General features: G+C 34.0%; 1 protein-coding gene across 4 annotated transcripts in view; it reads left to right on the forward strand.

Moving 5' to 3' along the window:
- LOC143249675 (semaphorin-2A-like) overlaps nt 1-21,786 on the forward strand; it is a 328,919-nt gene that overhangs the window by 265,900 nt on the left and 41,233 nt on the right. The gene's annotated exons all lie outside the window — the stretch shown is intronic.

A 21,786-nucleotide genomic window follows, 5' to 3' on the forward strand; every position in this document is an offset into this window, starting at 1 on the left:
AACAAGTATGTTCTCCCTTTCTGTCGGGTGGACGTTATAATAATTCGGTCAATCCCATTATTCGTTGGTAAAAGTTGGTGGTGGGTGGTGATGACTGGCTGCCTTTCCTCTAGACTTATACTGCTAAATTAGGGACGGCTAGCGCAAATAGCTCTCGTGTAGCTTTGCGCGAAATTAAAAAACAAACTAACTAAACAAAGAAGGAGAAAAATTGGACAATGGACTATGGACAATGCTTATTCTTCTCTTGACTTTAAGAAATAACGTAGGATAAAAATAAATAAATTACTAAGCAGAAAGTTAGTTGTGGGATGGTAGACTTTCTTTATTCAGGGATGACAGGAGAGCGAGTAGGAAGTAGGAAGTGTGATTGATAGCGAGTCAAGACCATTGGGAACGGAAGTGGTTGGGTAATTATGAATGGGGATTCTGCGACTGTAAGGATGAGTTCCGGAATAGGAAAATTCAAAATGAAGCGGAAAAGGGTAGTTTTGGAAATAAATTACTAAAATGTGAGAAACGAATAATTAGTTAAAAAAATTATAAAATAAAAAATTAAAAAAAACTTCGAACTGGTTGCAAAGTACATAAGATTAAGAACAGTATTAAAGACGTAAAATTATGGCTAATTAAAAGTGGTAGAAACAAATAGTAATTAAAATTATAAATGCTGAAAAATTTATGAAATAACAATTGCAGTTACTGAAATATATTTTAAATTTTAAGAAAACCAATACGTGTTATGTAGAAATAAGTACATAAGTGATGAAGAAAAGAAACTTTTTGCCTGAAAGAGAAAATCTATAAAAGTTCGAAGGTCACGGATTCCATAGTTAAGGTTAATTCCTCAGAGATGGACAGCAGTAAAAGCGATAACCTAATATACTTCCATTCTTAACTTTTTCGTTTTATCCTATTTCCAACAACTTAGAGAAGCACTTCACCGATAGATGGTTAAAGTGTTGGGAAATAGGAAACAGTGATAAAAAATATTTACAATTTTTGAAACGGTTTCGAAGAGGCAATTGTTTTTGTCCGTCATAATAATGGTTGCGCGTTATCAACCCTGTCAGATAAAATATCCTCTCAAATTACTTTAAAGTTGGTAATTATAGTTATTGTATGTTTTCACTCATCTTGATCAAAAGTTTTTTCTTAATCTTCATCTTGTCACTCAGTTCCCGGATATTTATTAAAAATTTATCCTTTTCTTTAAGCATTTTTCCTATTTTTAACTTATTTATTATTCATATTGTTTTCTACGTTGTCTCTTTCCCTCTTACTCTGCACGTGAAATTACTCCCACAGCTGCTCTATAACAATTTGAAGCCAGCCTGGTTACTTCCCTCAATTCATTTTTGAGAGACAGAGTTTTTTTGAGTTTTGAGTTACCAAGTTTGTGCTTCGTACTTTTTCTAGATTTAAAACGTTAACCAATTATTTTTTGTCCCAGTAATACAGTGGTATGTCTGCGGACTCGCACTGCTAAAAACTGGGTTTCGATACCTGTGGTGGGCAGAGTACAAATAGCCCATTTTGTAGCTTTATCCTTAACTTTAAACAAACAAACAAACCCTCCGCAACAGTATACAACTTAATCAAGAAGGATCTCCGAATGTAGTTATAGGTATTGGCAAAAAAAGAAATATGGATCAACTTGGGTACAAGGACCACTCAGAAAAGAACCTGAAACAAGTCATACATCAAGCATAGTATGCAAAGGTGAGACTCCACGAACACAAACTTCAGTGACAAATACTATCCACGTACCCTACACGAGCTCCCCAGTGGCACAGCGGTATGTCTGAGAACTCACACAGCTAAAATCCGGGTTTCCATATTCGTAGTGTGCAGAGCACAGATAGCCCATTGTGTAGCTGTGTGCTTAATTTTGAAGAAACGAACAAAATTTCTAGAGGAAATAAAATAATGCTGCAAAATTATGTGCAAACTGCAAATATAAAATAGAAAAGAATGACATAAATTAATATTTTGAGACAGCCACGTTAATACGGGCAAACTATCTTTGTTTATTTATTCTAGCTGGATCACATCCCAGAAGCCCCAGTTTAATTTGTCTTGCTGGCCAAATGAGATATAGTTGTTCTACTACACGCTAACAAAGATAAACCGATTTTATACAAATATACATCCACTGGTTTCTTTTCATAGGTGTTTATACATACAGCTGGTTGTTTTAGTGTCCAGCGAAGGGAATAGAACGCCTGATTTTAGCGTTGTAAATCCGAAGACTTACCGCTGTCTCAACGGGGGACTCAAGCAAGCTACTCTGATGACATAATGGTGGTTTGGTGTTTTATGACACAAAGCAGCTAGGCTAACTGCGCGATGACGTAATGTACTGGACAATTTCAGGAAGGTCATTTCGTTGCGGTGTTTACATTCCATTTACTTGGAGTATAGAAAACCGTATTATACAATATTTGTTGAACTTCTTGAAGAACCAGTGGTTGACAGAATACCCTCAGTGAAGGGTAGCTCGAAGGAAATCCTTGTATTATCACACACGCTTAGACACCACAGAAGAAGGCTTAGAATTTCTTAATGCAGGCTTTTCAGGTGTTTTATCATTATTCATTGTTCCGTTATCTTCGAATTCTGAGGTAGTTTAACACTTTTTCGAAGTTGAATTGGTAGCAATTTTTCATTGAAGGGACAGAGTGTCGTACGATCGAATCTCCAACAGAGCTTAATGAAAGTGTAATTGATAAGGTAATCTTTACCGTGTGTTGCCTTTATCTGGGTTTATTGTTGCCAACGGATCGATTCCCTGGACAAGTTTAAACCATCTGTGGCCCTTGCTTGTGTACAGCTTCATAAAGAGAAGAGCTTTATTTGTAAGTTATTGGAATGGCCTCGAGGGTAAAGGGTTACACGAATCGATGCGTGCTGACTAACCATGATAACATAAAATAACTTGGAAACCACATAGAAAGCTTTAAACTTCTTTTGTTTCGGTATTTATAAACATACATAGGTATGGATGGATAAACGGAAAACCTAAGTAGCATATGTAAAATATAGCAGGTACTTAGGTGATATAAATAAAACAAATTTATAACTACAGCTACCAGCGACGTTTCTAATTGATTAACATGGCCAAAAAAAAATCGACGAGATTGGAAACCCAAATCTGAATAGAGATTTAAGTTCGAGTTTGGTGGTAAGAAACATTATTTTCACTGTCACCACTTCTTTAGATTTTTTTTTAAGAATCTGCTGTCCAGTTATGGGAATTTATCATCCGGAAAGAACCTTAACGATAGGTATTTCTGCTTTTTTTGTTGTTATCTGAAGTCTTGTCTTTTTGTCCACGTGATTCGCTATTAGTAACAGAAGCCCAGCATGGCCAAGTGATAGGACGTTCGACTTGTAATGTGAGGGTCGCAGGTTCGAATTCCCCTCACACCAAACATGCTCGCCCTTACAGTCGTAGGGACGTTATAATTTTCGGTCAATCCCATTATTCCCTGGTAAAAGAGTAACCTAAGAGTTGGTGGTGGTTGCCTTCCCTCAAGTTTTACACTGTTAAATTACGGACGTCTAGTGCAGGTAGCTCTCATGTTGCACGAAATTCCAAAAACAAACAAACAGTTTATAACTGCAGTTTTCAGTTCATGTCCTCTGTTTTAAAAAAAAAATATATATTTGAACATAGAACTCAAACAACACGCAATCCTACAGAGACATTTTATGTTCATCGTGTAGCAAACCGTATTATAGAGTATTTGTTTAACTTCTTAAAGGACCAGTGAAGAATACTTTGTGTTTTATCATCATAAATGATCAGTAGACTCATTAACTGATGATTACAATACCTCTAAACCTAAACTTACTAAAGTTTGCAATAGGAACACAAATGGGAGTCGTAATAACACTACACAGAACAATATTCCTGGTCAGTACTATAGTACTATCAGCCTGACACTTCATCCTCTGTTGTCACCTTAGCAACAGGGTTCGCATCTGTCACCTGAAACTAACTCTTCGTTTGTTGCAAAAAAAAAAGTTAGCCTGAAATAGATCCGTATGATTTTCAAACTTTGAACAATAGTCACGTTATAACAAACATTACATTGAAAATTTGTGTTTAAAATGTTATATAGACTTTTATCTTTGAACTTTAACACGTTCAACACCGATGTTAGGTTATTGTAATTTGTTTAAAAAATACATGTAGCTTTAACAGCTTTTGTACATTTTATTTTATTTTTCTAGACCGAAGTACATTATTTTGTTATTTCTGCGTTAACACTGCTGTTCGCTGAACCTTGAATTTGTTATTACGTTCAGTAATGGAGTTCCATATTACATATCATATATAAATATATAAGATAAAATGTTATAAGATAGCTTAAGTGCCGGTAATTAAATAAGAGATGCAAGTTTCTTGTATTTAATTATAGGATAAAATAATGTTTTCAAAAAGGTCTAAGTTTGCTATTCATCTTTCGAAAAAACAACAGATATAATTGTCTTGAACTTTTTAAATAACATTACCTATCCCATAAAATACTTAAAACCCAATAATATTAAATTTGCTCTCCATATTAGCTCGATAACACAAGCTTATATAATAAAATACTGAAACATATGTATAGAAATTAAATAAAAAATTTAAAATCTATAAATAATGCAGTACTTCTTAACATAATTTATTTATTGATTCAATTTCGGTTTATTTAAAATTCGTCGTTTTAATAATTCTTTTGTTTTTCTCTTTTTAGAATGTTCAGAATTTTTTATGGTAGATCAGAGTTCTTTTGTATTCTTAAGACGGCTGATATGGGTATTAAAACTTCAATTAAAATAAAGTTCATCATTAGGTTAACAAAGAGAGTTCCAAACGTTGTTCTGTACTGTATTTTAAAGTTTCAATACCCATACCACAGCCGTCTTGAGAATACATTTTTACTTCAAATGGATTTCTCGTCATCACGAATCAAATCTATTTTCATCTAAATACCATAACTGGCTTTTCTTGTATAGATTTTTTTAATGTTTTATATGTTTCAACCCCCAAGAAACCCTCAATTAAATTTGTAAATATGAAGGCTGTATTGTACACGTTGCAATCCGTTCTTGTAATAGAAATAATTCCTTTTAGAAACAAAACTTTTTACATTTTAGTTAAGTTTGTTTGTTTGTTTTGTATTTCGCGCAAACCTACACTCGAGGGCTATCTGCGCTAGCCGTCCCTAATTTAGCAGTGTAATCTAGAGGGAAGACAGCTAGTCATCACCACCCACCGCCCACTCTTGGGCTACTCTTTTACCAACGAATAGTGGGTTTGACCGTCACATTATAACGCCCCCACGGCTGAAAGGGCAAGCATATTTGGCCATTTTAGTTAAGTAACTTGGATTTCACGGAAATATGTCCGAGGGTAATCTGCGCTAGCCGTCTCTAATTTCGCAGGGAAAGACTAGAGGAAAGGCAACTAGTCATTACCACCCACAGGCAACTCTTGGACTACTTTTTTTACCAAGGAATAGTGGGATTAATTGAAACATTATAACGCCCCTGCAGCTGAAATGTGTGGCAGGAATTCGAACTCGCCACCCTCGGATGACGAGTCGAGCACCTTAACCACCTGGCTATGCTGGACCTAGTTAAAGTAACTCCCACTAAAAAGGTGTTTTTTTATTTGGGGTGCAATAAATTTAGAGAACTACAGTTGTTGTATTCTGTTGTTTCATATATTCAAGTCATTAACGCTGTTACTATATAATTCCGTAATACAATGTGATATTATCAAAGTATTATAGTTTTTGTAAGTTATAAGTATATAAATGTTCCATTGTACTTAAGAACCTGAATAGTTGTTGTAGAGTACTGCAAAGGACTACGCAAATTATGAATAAACAAAATAATGTAAGAATCGAGTCTGCTTTGAAAATATATATGTTGTCAGGTATTTGCTTAATTAGTCTGATATTAGACCTTGAGAGTTAAATTTTCTATTCGTATACTTCTAGAGCACGCCGACTTTACAACTCGAAAATGTACATATTATCCTCACTAATCTATGGCGCTCACCATTTGTAGGTCCAAAGCTAAGTAATAGTTCTGTTATTAAAATATTCTTAAGTATGCAATTTGTTTTGAAAAAATGTTAGCAAAAAACGATCGGGTTTTAGGACTAATTTCAAGATTATCTTAATTCGCCCTAATACACTTAGTCCTGATATACATATGTGTGTCTGCTTGCTTATAGCAAAATCACATCGAGCTATCTGCTGTCTGATATATATACAAATTCCTAGATGGAGCTTGTTTGTTTGTTTATTTTGAATTTCGCACAAAGCTACTCGAGGGCTACCTGTGCTAGCCGTCCCTAATTTAGCGGTGTAAGACTAGAGGGAAGGCAGCTAGTCATCACCACCCACCGCCAACTCTTGGGCCACTCTTTTACCAACGAATAGTGGGATTGACCGTCACATTATAATGCCCCCACGGCTGAAAGGGCGAGCATGTTTGGCGCGACCGGGATGCGAAACCGCGACCCTCAGATTACGAGTCGCACGCCTAGATGGAGCTTTGAATGTTAGTGTTTTATTTTCAAAGACTTATGTTGTAGTCTTCGGTCCGCTTCAGTCTGCTTCCACTGTCAACAAGACCCGTCATAGCCAGGTGGTTAGGGCGCTTGACTGAGGGTCTCGAGTTTGAATCCCCATCACGTCAAACATACTCGCCCTTTTAGTCGTGGGGGCGTTAAAATGTGAAGGCCAATCGCACTATTCGTTGGAAAAGAGTAGCCCAAGAGTTGGCTGTGGTCGCCTTCATTTTAATCTTACGCTGTTAAATTAGAGATGGCTAGCACAGGCAGCCGTCATGTAGCTTTGCGCGAAATTCAGAAACAAATACTGTCAACAATTATTCTTCATTCCTGTTTGGATTCAGGTGATCGAGTAAAACCAGTGGAACTTTTTTTGACATACTTTATTGAATATTTGTACTATGTTGTCTTTAATGTGCACTGGAATATTAGTTTTACGTGATCAGGCTAATTATTTAGAGTTGAAGTAACAAAATAAGACAGTGAATTGAAGGGAATGATATACAGTTTTGTATATTTAAATATTCAAACTTACTGTAACTGTAACATACGTAAGTTGCTTATGATACATTTGAATGTAATTCACGTTCAATACTTCTTTTAACTTCGCTGTTTGGTTTGGTTTGTTTTGAATTTCGCGCAAAGCAACATGAGGGCTATCTGCGCTACCCGTCCCTAATTTAGAAGTGTAAGACTAGATGGAAGGCAGCTAGTCATCACCACCCTTCGCCAACTCTTGAGCTACTCTTTTTACTAACGAATAGTGGGATTGACTGTAACTTTATAACGCCCCACGGCTGAAAGGACGAGCATCTTTTTGTGACCGGGATTCGAACCCGCGACCCTCGGATTACGAGTTGAGTGCCTTAACCATCTGGCCATGCCGAGCCCAACTTCGCTGTTAATGTTCTTCATCGCCCCTTTATAAGATACTTTGAATGATTAAATAAACTCCAGTTTTTGAGAAGTTAAAGTGAGCGAATTCTGTACTTTCCAAAGTTGTTGGCATAGCTCAGGAATCGAGGTAAACTCTGCCATTAATAAAGAATGGACTGACAGCTGAAATTCGTCGCACTAGGGACTCGCTAACCAAATATACTGAAACATTTAGTCACATGCCAGAATCTCGTATCGCTCGTTATCCGTTTACACTTCATAAAAAGTCTTGAATCTTATGTCGTTTGTCTTAACCGTAATTCCTAACCATTCATTTAAATTCTTACGGTACAAAAACCACAAGAACTTTCTTACTTTGCACATTGATATATATATATTTCGTAGCGTACTACAAAGGTCAACATTCACAAAAAAAATGCACTATGTCTTCTCTTCTACTCTACATTAAAACTTCTCAGAATAAAGTCGATCTTCAGAAAGAATGGCTTACAAAGCAGGGTAAGGTGATATAAAATTTAACATATATATATACATCAAATGTTTAATATAGATAATTAACACTCTAGATTTCTTTGTGAAAAATATGATTCGAAGTACACGAATTGTGACATTATCACTTAGATCTCTCAGTATTAGTTCTGTACTTATGTGCACCACTGCTCAGCATTGTTTTATCTTCACGTTTTCTCTATCACACTTTGTTATCGTTTTACTCTACCATTGTGTCCAGCATTTCCTTATCAGTATTTTCTGTTGTTATCTTTCGACACATTCCTCTACATTTTTCTCAGCATTGTAGTTTTATTCCATGTAACCATACGTTCAATTATTCCATCGCTTGATTAGCATTGCTTTGTTCAACCCTTGTCTCTACCGCATATTAAAAACTGTTTAGCATTGATTTGTTCAACTCTTGGTATACAAAGCTGGGTAAGTTGTCATAAATTACAACATATACGGGCTAGGGCAAAAAACTGATCCCCATTGAAAATGTGGTTAATTTATTGTACCTTTTTTACTAACAGAAAAATATGTTTTTAGAACGCTTTCGACAAGATCTATTCAGATATGGTCTAATATTGTAAGTTTAACACTAGCTTTTATAAATACCTGAACTTTTCATGAAAAGTGTTTTCACCTGTCTTAGATCTTCTTGTTACAATTATTTATTTTTCTGTTATCTAATAAAGATATAAAAAATTAACAACATTTTCTAGTGGACGACTTTTTTTGTCCCCTCCTGTATAGACATTTAACACAGTATTTACTTGAGACTTCTTTGTGAGAAACGTACTGGAGTATACTGAACTGTGATTTTATAATACAAAGGATGGCTAGATTTTGTACAAATAGATTTATTCACGAGGGCTAAACTTCTGAGCAAATAAGACACTATATAGTTTGGTTTGAATTTCGCGCAAAGCTACACGAGGGCTAACTGCGCTAGCCGTCCCTAATTTAGCAGTGTAAGACTAGAGGAAAGGTAGTTAATCATCACCACCCACCGCCAACTCTTAGGCTACTCTTTTACCAAAGAATAATGGAATTTACTGTCATATTATAACGTACCCACGGCTGAAATGGCGAGCATGTTTGTTGTGACGGGGATTCGAACCCTCAGATTATTTGTCGAATGTATTAACCACCTGGCCATGCCGGGCCAACAGAGGAAGTATACAAAAAACATAATTGTGTAAAACATTTTGGCGTATAACCCCTTTATAATAAAAATACACATCCCAACTCTGTCTCTTTAGTTTCGTAAAGACTGTCGAAAAATGTTTTTTTTGCCAAGTTTTATTTGAATTAATGGAACTATAAAGGAAGTACATACCAGAACATGAAATTTAATGTTGTTCAACCTTTGATAAGTTGAAATCAAATAAAATCTATGGGGGGAGAATAAACTTAGGCTTGGCATGGCAAGGTGGTTCAAGGCGTTGGATTCTTAATCTGAAGATCGCGGGTTCCAATCCCTGTCGCACTAAACATGCACTCCGTTTCAGCCGTGGAAGCGTTATAATGTGTGGTCAATCTCACTGTTCGTTGGTAAAACGATAACGCAAGAGTTGACGGTGAGTGGTGATAACTAGCTGTCTTCCCTTTAGTCTTACACTGCTGAATCAGGGACGACTAGCGCAGATAGCTCTTGTGTAGTTTTGCGCGAAAATCAAAAACAAACAAATAAACAAGCGTAAATTTAAAAAACGAAAAAGTTGTTTCTTTAATTTCGCACAAAGCTACGCGAGCGCTATCTGTTCAGCTGACCTTACTTTAGCAGTGTAAGACTAGAGAGAAGGCAACTAATCATCGCCAACAATAGCAAACTCTTGGGCTATTCTGTTACCAACGAATAGTGGAATGGTTCGTAACATTATAACGTCCCCACAGCTAAAATGGGCGAACATGTTTGGTGTGACGAGGATTTGAACCCGTGACTCTCAGAATACTAGTGTGCCCAACTCACCTGGCCATGACGGGGCAAAATGAAAAACCTGTTTGGGGGTATTTACTCTTTAAGTTTCAAGACGATTGCCCTATAAACAGCGAACAGTTGTGATTGTTGGGAAGAACAAGAAAGAAACAAACAGATTCCATCATGTCTTCATCTCTGTTGGAAACGATGTCATATTTGTCTGCCCAGCACGACCTTTCATCGTACCACTAAACAAGCTGTATGCGTGGGTACAGTCGAGATGTATTTTGTAACTGTCGCCTTAGGTTTTTCTTTGAATTCGAGGGCCATATTTCAAGTTTACATTCGACTTTTCTTGATTGTTATCGTGAATTTGTGATTGAGATCACGTTTAAGTTTGTGAAAGAAAACTAATCTTCTTTAAACGTCATTTGATGGAATCAGTTGTACGCAATTTCTTTTAGCAGTTTTAAGGTATGTTTCTTAGATCCTAAAGTAATAGTTTAATATGTTGTTGCTTCCTTAGCATCAGCAGCTATGGCTTGTGTATACATATAAATATATATACACAGATATGATCATGTTCATCTTAAAAACTACTTTTCCTTTGCATTGTGTACTCCAGATACATACACTGGAAGTAGATTATTTCACAGCCTGACATGGCTAGGTGGATAAGGCATTTGGCTCATAATGTGAAGTCGTGGGTTCGAATCCCCATCACAACAAACATGCTCGCCATTTCAGTCGTGGAGGCATTATAATGTGATGGTCAATCCCACTATTCGCTTTGTAAAAGAGTAGCTCAAGAATTCCTTCATCATCAATTCTGGATTCACTAAAACCATCATTCTAACAGACCATTTTTATTGTTGGAACTCTTTTAACCGTCATCAGCACTGTATGATTTTTCTCTTTCCTTCTATTTCTTGTATAACTCACACAATTACACTATTTTTCAGTTATTCTGTATTCAAATAACCTATGGATTGTTGTTGTTATATACCTGGAAGTTATTATACTGTGTTTTTGTTCTGTTTGGTGATGTGCACACCAAAAGGTAATTTAAAATCTCCAAGATCCTCATCTGTTTTGATAAGTGGACTTTCGTGCAAAATTGTTTACACTTTTTAAAAATTCGGTGAGACATGAATGAGTTTCTAGTTTCAAAGCTCTTCTTCAACTATTAATTTCTGTTATTCATAGACATATGTACATCATATATACATTCAATTTTAGGTTCTGATACTAGTTTATCTTAACTTTTCCTATTTCTTAACATTTTTAACATTGTTTGAGTCAACCCTTGTGGCTATCATATTTTAACACTGTTTAGTATTGTTTTGTTCAACCCTTGTCTCTATCACATGTTAACACTGTTCAACATTGTTTTGTTCAACCTTTGTTTCTACTACATTTTAACAGTGTTTATAATTCCTTTCTAAAATTCTTGTCTGCATCACATTTTAACATGGTTTATAATTCCTTTGTTCAACTCTTGTCTCTGACATTTTAACAGTGTTTATAATTCCTTTGTTCAACTCTTGTCTCTGACATTTTAACAGTGTTTATAATTCCTTTGTTCAACTCTTGTCTCTACTTCATTTTAACAGTGTTTATAATTCCTTTCTTCAACTCTTGTCTCTACTTCATTTTAACAGTGTTTATATTTTCCTCTCATCAACTCTTGTCTCTATCACATTTTAACATGGTTTATAATTACCTTCTTCAACACTTTTCTCTTTAACATTTTAACATGTTTATAATTCCACTCATCAACTCTTGTCTTTGCCACATTTTAACAGTGTTTATAATTCCTTTCTTTAACTCTTGTCTCTATAACATTTTAACATGTTTATAATTTCACTCATCAACTCGTCTCTACAACATTTTAACAGTGTATAATTCTTTTCTTCAATTCTTTTCTCTTTAACATTTTAACTTGTTTATAATTATTTTCTTCAACTCTTATCTCTATAACATTTTAACAGCGTTTATAATTCTTTCTTCAATTCTTTTCTTTTTAACATTTTAACATGTTTATAATTACCTTCTTTAACTCTTGCCTCTACCACATTTCAACAATGTTTATAACTGTTTTGTTCAGTCCTTATCTCTAGCACATTTTCAGTATTGATTTTGTACCCATCCATACTAATGTTCAGCACTGTTTTATCTTTCCTGATTCTCTGTCACTGTTTATTATTGTTTATTCTATCATTGTCCTACCTGTATTTTCTGTTGTTTTGTTTCTTCACCATCTTATTGCTACTGTTATTTTATTATATTTGTTTTTCTACCACTTCCTTAACTTGGTTTACACTGTTACCTAACACTTTTCATCAAAGATTAATATTGTACTTGTTATCCTCCTTTTTACTTTTTACTGATTTTTACTCAATACCTGTCTCTTTCTCATTTGTTTCATTTCCTACTATTCCCTTGGCTTTGTTTAATATTTGTTTTATTCAGCCTTTGCTTTCAGTGTAGTACTGCATTTTTCAACCTTTACCTCCACTATATCATTAGCAACGTTAATAATTCTTCTTATTTTTCATTATTGTATATATATATATCAATATTATTATTATTTCAAATTTTGTGTCTACCACTTTCTTACCACTGATAAATACTGATTTATTCATCTCTCATTTCTCTCATAAATTTACCACTCTTTGAATATATATACTTTATTTAACCATATCCTCTGTGTGTCTTGATTGCTGTACTATTATTTTGTATTTCTTCTGTAACTCTTTTGCCACTGTTCATTGTTGTTTTATTGATAATATTGGTTTGTTCTACTCTAGTATTTAGTACTTTACAATCAAAGTTCAATATTATATTTCCTCCTATTTCTTCATTTCTTATTATTACCTTTTAATGTTGTTGTATTCAACCCTTGTCTATCACTTCTTTAACACTGTGTGGTATTGCTGTTCAACCTTTTTACTTACCGCTGCTGAGTGTTTTGTTTTCATCACTGTCTCTGATATTTTCTTTCTGTTATTTAGTATTGTTTTATTCAGTCCTTATCCTTACTCCCTCATTACTATTGTTTAGTGTTGTTTCTATACAACCATTGAATTCAGTCCTCATTTATCACTTTTTCACTGTTTAATATTAACAAGTACCTTGTGCACCTCTAACACTTTTTGACATTGTTTTTTCAACCCGTACTTTCTAGTTGTTCCTTAACAGTACTTAGTATAGTTTCATTCAACCCTTACTTTCTAGTAGTTCCTTATCAGTACTTAGTATAGTTTCATTCAACCCTTACTTTCTAGTAGTTCCTTATCAGTACTTAGTATAGTTTCATTCAACCCTTGCTTTCTATTAGTTTCTGACCAGTACTTAGTATAGTTTTATTCAACTCTTACGTTCTTAGCAGTTCCTTACCAATACTTAATATAGTTTTATTCAACCCACTAGTAGTTCCTTATCAGTACTTAGTATAGTTTTATTCAACCCTTGCTTTCTAGTAGTTCCTTACCAGTACTTAGTATTGTTTTATTCAACCCTTACTTTCTAGTAGTTCCTTATCAGTGCTTGGTATAGTTTTATTCAACCCTTACTCTCTAGTAGTTCCTTATCAGTACTTAGTATAGTTTTATTCAACCCTTACTTTCTAGTAGTTCCTCACAAGTACTTAGTATTGTTTTTTCAACCCTTGCTTTCTAGTAGTTCCTTACCAGTACTTAGTATTGTTTTATTCAACCCTTGCTTTCTAGTAGTTCCTTACCAGTACTTAGTATTGTTTTATTCAACCCTTATTTTCTAGTAGTTCCTTACCAGAACTTAGTATAGTTTTATTCAACCCTTACTTTCGATTATTTCCTGACCAGTACTTAGTATAGTTTTATTCAACTCTTACGTTCCTAGCAGTTCCTTACCAGTACTTAGTATAGTTTTATTCAACCTTTATTTTCTAGTAGTTCCTTACCAGAACTTAGTATAGTTTTATTCAACCCTTACTTTCTAGTAGTTCCTTACCAGTACTTAGTATTGTTTTATTCAACCCTTACTTTCTAGTAGTTCCTTACCAGTACTTAGTATTGTTTTATTCAACCCTTACTTTCTAGTAGTTCCTTACCAGTACTTAGTATAGTTTTATTCAACCCTTGCTTTCTAGTAGTTCCTTACCAGTACTTAGTATTGTTTTATTCAACCCTTACTTTCTAGTAGTTCCTTACCAGTACTTAGTATTGTTTTATTCAACCCTTACTTTCTAGTAGTTCCTTACCAGTACTTAGTATTGTTTTATTCAACCCTTACTTTCTAGTAGTTCCTTACCAGTACTTAGTATTGTTTTATTCAACCCTTACTTTCTAGTAGTTCCTTACCAGTACTTAGTATTGTTTTATTCAACCCTTACTTTCTAGTAGTTCCTTACCAGTACTTAGTATTGTTTTATTCAACCCTTACTTTCTAGTAGTTCCTTACCAGTACTTAGTATTGTTTTATTCAACCCTTGCTTTCTAGTAGTTCCTTACCAGTACTTAGTATTGTTTTATTCAACCTTACGTTCTTAGCTTCCTTACCAATACTTAATATAGTTTTATTCAACCCACTAGTAGTTCCTTATCAGTACTTAGTATTGTTTTATTCAACCCTTACTTTTTAGTAGTTCCTTATCAGTACTTAGTGTTGTTTTATTTAACCTTTACTTTCTAGTAGTTCCTTACCAGTACTTAGTATTGTTTTATTCAACCCTTACTTTCTAGTAGTTCCTTACCAGTGCTTAGTATTGTTTTATTCAACCCTTACTTTCTAGTAGTTCCTTACCAGTACTTAGTATTGTTTTATTCAACCCTTACTTTCTAGTAGTTCCTTACCAGTGCTTAGTATTGTTTTATTCAACCCTTACTTTCTAGTAGTTCCTTACCAGTACTTAGTATTGTTTTATTCAACCCTTACTTTCTAGTAGTTCCTTACCAGTACTTAGTATTGTTTTATTCAACCCTTACTTTCTAGTAGTTCCTTACCAGTACTTAGTATTGTTTTATTCAACCCTTACTTTCTAGTAGTTCCTTACCAGTACTTAGTATTGTTTTATTCAACCCTTACTTTCTAGTAGTTCCTTACCAGTGCTTAGTATTGTTTTATTCAACCCTTACTTTCTAGTAGTTCCTTACCAGTACTTAGTATTGTTTTATTCAACCCTTGCTTTCTAGTAGTTCCTTACCAGTACTTAGTATTGTTTTATTCAACCCTTGCTTTCTAGTAGTTCCTTACCAGTACTTAGTATTGTTTTATTCAACCCTTACTTTCTAGTAGTTCCTTACCAGTACTTAGTATTGTTTTATTCAACCCTTACTTTCTAGTAGTTCCTTACCAGTACTTAGTATTGTTTTATTCAACCCTTGCTTTCTAGTAGTTCCTTACCAGTACTTAGTATTGTTTTATTCAACCCTTACTTTCTAGTAGTTCCTTACCAGTACTTAGTATTGTTTTATTCAACCCTTACTTTCTAGTAGTTCCTTACCAGTACTTAGTATTGTTTTATTCAACCCTTACTTTCTAGTAGTTCCTTACCAGTACTTAGTATTGTTTTATTCAACCCTTACTTTCTAGTAGTTCCTCACAAGTACTTAGTATTGTTTTTTCAACCCTTGCTTTCTAGTAGTTCCTTACCAGTACTTAGTATTGTTTTATTCAACCCTTACTTTCTAGTAGTTCCTTACCAGTACTTAGTATTGTTTTATTCAACCCTTGCTTTCTAGTAGTTCCTTACCAGTACTTAGTATTGTTTTATTCAACCCTTGCTTTCTAGTAGTTCCTTACCAGTACTTAGTATTGTTTTTTCAACCCTTGCTTTCTAGTAGTTCCTTACCAGTACTTAGTATTGTTTTATTCAACCCTTACTTTCTAGTAGTTCCTTACCAGTACTTAGTATTGTTTTATTCAACCCTTGCTTTCTAGTAGTTCCTCACAAGTACTTAGTATTGTTTTTTCAACCCTTGCTTTCTAGGAGTTCCTTACCAGTACTTAGTATTGTTTTATTCAACCCTTACTTTCTAGTAGTTCCTTACCAGCACTTAGTAATGTTTTATTCAACCCTTACTTTCTAGTAGTTCCTTGTCAGTATCAGTACAGTTTTATTTAACTCTACCACTTTAACTTAGTTTTGTTTATTTATTGTTCTATATTTAGTATTATTTTTTCGGTAACTCGTGTTTTTCTTCTTTTCTTGATTATTTCACGTTTCCTCAATCTCACATTAGTTAATGCTACATTGGGTAAACTAATTAAATCAGTAACTTTGTTCTTAATGTTCAAATATAAAATTCGTGAAGGTGAGTTATTTTTTATCCTCGTCTTCCTTCTTTATATCTAAATTGTATCTGTTGTTTTTTATTGCTGCTTCCAAACTAGTTATATTGTGTGTTGTTTGACGTATTGATTTAAAACACAATTTCTTTAAAGTCTCAACTAAATAACCTACACACATATATATTGTATTTTTATGGGGTTTTGTAGCATTAGTCACATTCATCAAAAGTAGAACAGTCAATATGGTTAATGTGTTTTTCTTAAAACAAAGCCACGTCAGGGTCTCTGTTCTGTCTACTGAGGATAATCAAACCGCTGATTTTAGCGTTGTAAATCCAAAGACGTACCGCTGTCCACCCGAGAGACAAGATGGTTGGTATTCAATTCCCGACCATTTAACAATACAATATTGCTTTGATAGACTTAACGCTAGAAAGGATGTGACATATTTTCCGAGAAAAGCCTTGGTTATTTATTTGTTGCTGAATTTCGAACAAACCTATTCGAGGGTTATCTGTACTAGTTGTCCCTAATTTTGAAGTGAGAAACTAGAATGTATTCAATTAATTAAACACCCTGTACCGCCTACTTATGGACTATTCTTTATCAACAAATAGTGGAATTTGGTATCTCCTTATTATGCTCCTATAGCTTAAAGGGTGAGCACATTCGAGATTGGAGTTCAACTTATGGACTATTCTTTATCAACAAATAATGGAATTTGTTATCTCCTTATTATGCTTTTTTAGCTGAAAATGTGAGCACATTCGAGATTGGAGTTCATTTCTGGAACCCGCAAATAACGAAGCGAGCACCCTAACTAGTAGGCCATACCAAGCCCCGAAGAAAGATATCATTATAGCCAAAACATAAAACCTCTTAAAGTAAGAATCCTTTGCTATTATCCGAGGAAAAGGGGGGGGGGGAGACGACAGAATATTTAGGACTGCTATGGCTCGAATACTACACTCCAAGGAAATTCGGAATACCATTCTCATTCAACAAAATAAAAAGTATGGTTATGAAAGAGTTGTGGCAACTCTAAAAAAAACAAACAAAATGAAACAAATGTCATTACGCGAAAATTATTTCTATACACTCACTAGAAACATAACTAAACACTGAACTCATAAGGCCAGAGCTGAACGAATTGAATTCAATATTTAACTTGTTGGTTCAAAGGAAATACTTTTCAAGTGGTTATAAGAGAACCCTCTGACCTCAAGATGTCACTGTGGTGAAACTGAGGATATCTTATTAGAGCTGTTAACAAGGTAATGCACAATAATTTAAAATTGTGAGCTTACAAGCCAAATGGTTCGTAAATGTTTAGCAACATCTGAGACTTAGAGGCTGTTTTCATCATGACAATGGCGAAAAGCTGCAATTACAGCAGTGTCTTTTGATCACATCCCTGTCATGTTTCGTGATGCAATTCCAGTGGTTTCTAACTTCGTCTACTAAGTCGTATTTCAGGAAACCAAGGTCCACGGTAGAGGATCTATAGAAAGTTTGTCGTGATGTGTGGTCTAAGGTTAACCTATTCAACCTTCGAGAAAAGCTTTATGCCTGCAGCACGAAGTAACATAGTATATACTCCCGGCCATCATACTCTCTATGGTTGATAATAGAGAATTAGCTCCGGTATATACTCCCGGCCATCATACTGTGTATGGTTGATAATAGAGAATTAGCTCCAGTATATACTCCCGGCCATCATACTGTGTATGGTTAATGATAGAGAATTAGCTCCAGTATATACTCCCGGCCATCATACTGTGTATGGTTGATAGTAGAGAATTAGCTCCAGTATATACTCCCGGCTATCATACTGTGTATGGTTGATGATAGAGAATTAGCTCCGGTATATACTCCCGGCCATCATACTGTGTATGGTTGATGATAGAGAATTAGCTCCAGTATATACTCCCGGCCATCATACTGTGTATGGTTGATGATAGAGAATTAGCTCCAAGAGCAGCACGGAACTTGAATCATCGTGCTTACAAATTGCAATTGATATTAATAGATGCATTTAAATAATAATAGCTAATACAGTGACACCAAAAATGTGACAATATAACGTTTGAACTGACAAAATGGTAAGAAAACACAAGTCCGAATATTGTTACTACTAACAAGAACTTCTGAGCGAAATTAGAGTGTATAATAAATAATAGTGAAACTTGTATTGCTGTTTCCACTAATGTAACGATAAAATATTTCATTCAAAGTGTATTCTGATGAATATTTCTTTAATATACCTGTTACGTATTACAATTTGAATTAGCCTGAAACTGAATTAAATGATAATTTAATGTTTATGTATCAAAATTTATATTTGCCAACAAGATTGAAACACACAGTTTTATGTTTTAATACAAATATATTTTAATATACAAACAATATCACAATTTACACTAATGGTTATTAGAAATAATGATCTATATACAAAAATTTTGCAATCTTACATAGAATGATAAGTCTTTTATCTGATGCAGAACTTCCTTGATATCTTATCAAGGGTGTACGGTAAGCGAATTAATATCGAGTAGATGTAGATACAATTCACTTAACAGGTATTCTTTCTTCACCAGTCACACTTCGCGTTTTCCTTCCGATAATGTTATGTAATGTTTTCATAAAACTATTATTGTTGGATGTGAATCTACTGAAGTTAAAGGGTTTGTATTGTTTGAAATTTATAAACGTTCCTGGTCAAATATTTGAAGTTCCCGATTAGTAAGCATTAATCACAATTATAACTTGCGAAGTTTATAGTGTATCAACTATAGCAAACCAATGATATATAACGATCTTAGCGCTTGCGTTCGTTAGATTTATAGGCGTGAGGAAAGTTTCTAGAAATTTCAGCCTGCACAACAATATGGATAATACACCAGTTGTTTACACACTCGAGAATCTCCTCTAGCTTTAGTGAAGAAGCAGGAATTTGTAACGCATATTTATTAGTATAAGTTTGAAAATATAAATTCAACTTAAACGTACATCGATATTAAAATGGATATATGACATTTAATCCGTCATATACTGTATTTTTAACTTTAAATAATTTTCTTGACTTTCATGTCACTCCGTTTGTAACAGGATTTTCAGGATTCTATCAAAACTATTGACGTTATCGTAATGAATCCTGAAACCAGCTTTATAACACAGTCGTTATTTGACATCTATAAAATTCCTTGGAATTCTTTATAATATTATATACTTAATCAACTGCATTTCGAGCAGTTTAATTATGGCGTAAACAAGTCATATTTCAAATTGAAATATTTCTAAAACTGTTTTAAATGTAGCAAAACTGTATGAGTTTTACAAGTCTATTAATGCAACTGTCTGTGTAATTAAAAGGTTCTTAGTTGCACGAAACCTTTATATAAAATTCCGCTGAAAGAAATTTTAAAGAAACTTTATTTTCTAAGAGAAAAAGAAAATATGTTCAGTAAACGGGTGGCGCTAGTGAATTCTTCATTGTTTTGAATACAAGTTAAGAAATAAAACTTTACATATGTTCAGTAAACGGGTGGCGCTAGTGAATTCTTCATTGTTGTGAATACAAGTTAAGAAATAAAACTTTTCATAAAAATAATTTCCTTTTCATCATTCATAATATGAATTTTACAAGAACATTAAATTGCAAACTTTATTCAGTGATAACGCATACGCAACTAGGAAACTGCGTAATTAACTGATACTATGGCATTTGATTTATAAGATCGTAAAGAACAAACGCTAAATATCTCGTGCGTCAGTATTTCTTTGTCGACCAAAATAAAATAAGCTGTATTCATTTGTAAAATTCATATAGATCACATAGCGTGGTGAATGCTTATGTGAGAGAAATTTCCAACATCTGCTATCACGTCTGCGATGAACTATTTATTTAATGGAGTGCTTTTTATTATTTAGTTTCCAAACGTATATGAATGTTTAATTAAGGTGGTGTCAAAATCATTCCCACATATACAGAGATCAAGATTAGGTTAACTCAGCTAACCCTTTTTAAGGAAAGCTTTTCATAATGTATTATCATAATAAACAGATGTTCATAAACTCTGACATCCGGGTCACACCGTACCTTGGCTGCACATAAAGCTTCTATTGAGAGTTAAAGCTGCTGCTGTATTTATTGTTCACCAGATGAGGAACAAAACTATAACTTTGGTTGCTAGTGTATTTTTCCCCATGAATACAAACTAGATGGAAAACAAACTGTAACCAATGGCTTTATCTCATGAAAAAAACAACAAACAAACAGGTGCAGAACAAAATTGTAACTTTGGCTGCTAGTGTCTTTTCCCCATGAATACAAACTAGGTGGAAAACAAACTGTAACTAGTGTCTTTTTTTTTTCGTGAAAAAAAATAACAGATGCACAACAAAACTGTAACTTTGGCTGCTAGTGCTTTGTTTCCATGAGAACAATCTAGTTTTGTTTAAACCTAAGCACTATTTGACTCTAAGATTCATGAAGAGTTTGATGTGCATGTGTATGTATGTATGTTCTAATTGTATAAAAAATACAACATATAGCGGACAGGCTATAAATATTTCACACTGAAACATGAAATCGGGAGAAGATTAAACAAAATAATAAATTGTTAGCATTTTGTGTTAATTAATTTGTCATTTTTCTTTTTCATACAGAGAGTATAATATTAAAATGATGCATTCTAAAAATACTTTTTAAATATACACATCTTGTAAAGTAAACTGGTTGTTGGCCAGGAGGTTTTTGTAGTAATTATACACATCATGTAAATCTGAACTGGTTGTTGGCCAGGAGGTTTTTGTAGTAATTATACACATCATGTAAATCTGAACTGGTTGTTGGCCAGGAGGTTTTTGTAGTAATTATACACATCATGTAAATCTGAACTGGTTGTTGAGCAGGAGGTTTTTGTAGTAATTATACACATCATGTAAATCTGAACTGGTTGTTGAGCAGGAGGTTTTTGTAGTAATTATACACATCATGTAAATCTGAACTGGTTGTTGAGCAGGAGGTTTTTGTAGTAATTATACACATCATGTAAATCTGAACTGGTTGTTGAGCAGGAGGTTTTTGTAGTAATTATACACATCATGTAAATCTGAACTGGTTGTTGAGCAGGAGGTTTTTGTAGTAATTATACACATCATGTAAATCTGAACTGGTTGTTGAGCAGGAGGTTTTTGTAGTAATTATACACATCATGTAAATCTGAACTGGTTGTTGAGCAGGAGGTTTTGTAGTAATTATACACATCATGTAAATCTGAACTGGTTGTTGAGCAGGAGGTTTTGTAGTAGTAATTATACACATCATGTAAATCTGAACTGGTTGTTGAGCAGGAGGTTTTTGTAGTAATTATACACATCATGTAAATCTGAACTGGTTGTTGAGCAGGAGGTTTTTGTAGTAATTATACACATCATGTAAATCTGAACTGGTTGTTGAGCAGGAGTTTTTTGTAGTAATTATACACATCATGTAAATCTGAACTGGTTGTTGAGCAGGAGGTTTTTGTAGTAATTATACACATCATGTAAATCTGAACTGGTTGTTGGCCAGGAGGTTTATGTAGTAATTATACACATCATGTAAATCTGAACTGGT

This window comes from Tachypleus tridentatus, chromosome 4 (assembly GCF_004210375.1).
Source record: "Tachypleus tridentatus isolate NWPU-2018 chromosome 4, ASM421037v1, whole genome shotgun sequence".
NCBI classification, from domain to species: Eukaryota; Metazoa; Arthropoda; class Merostomata; order Xiphosura; family Limulidae; genus Tachypleus; species Tachypleus tridentatus.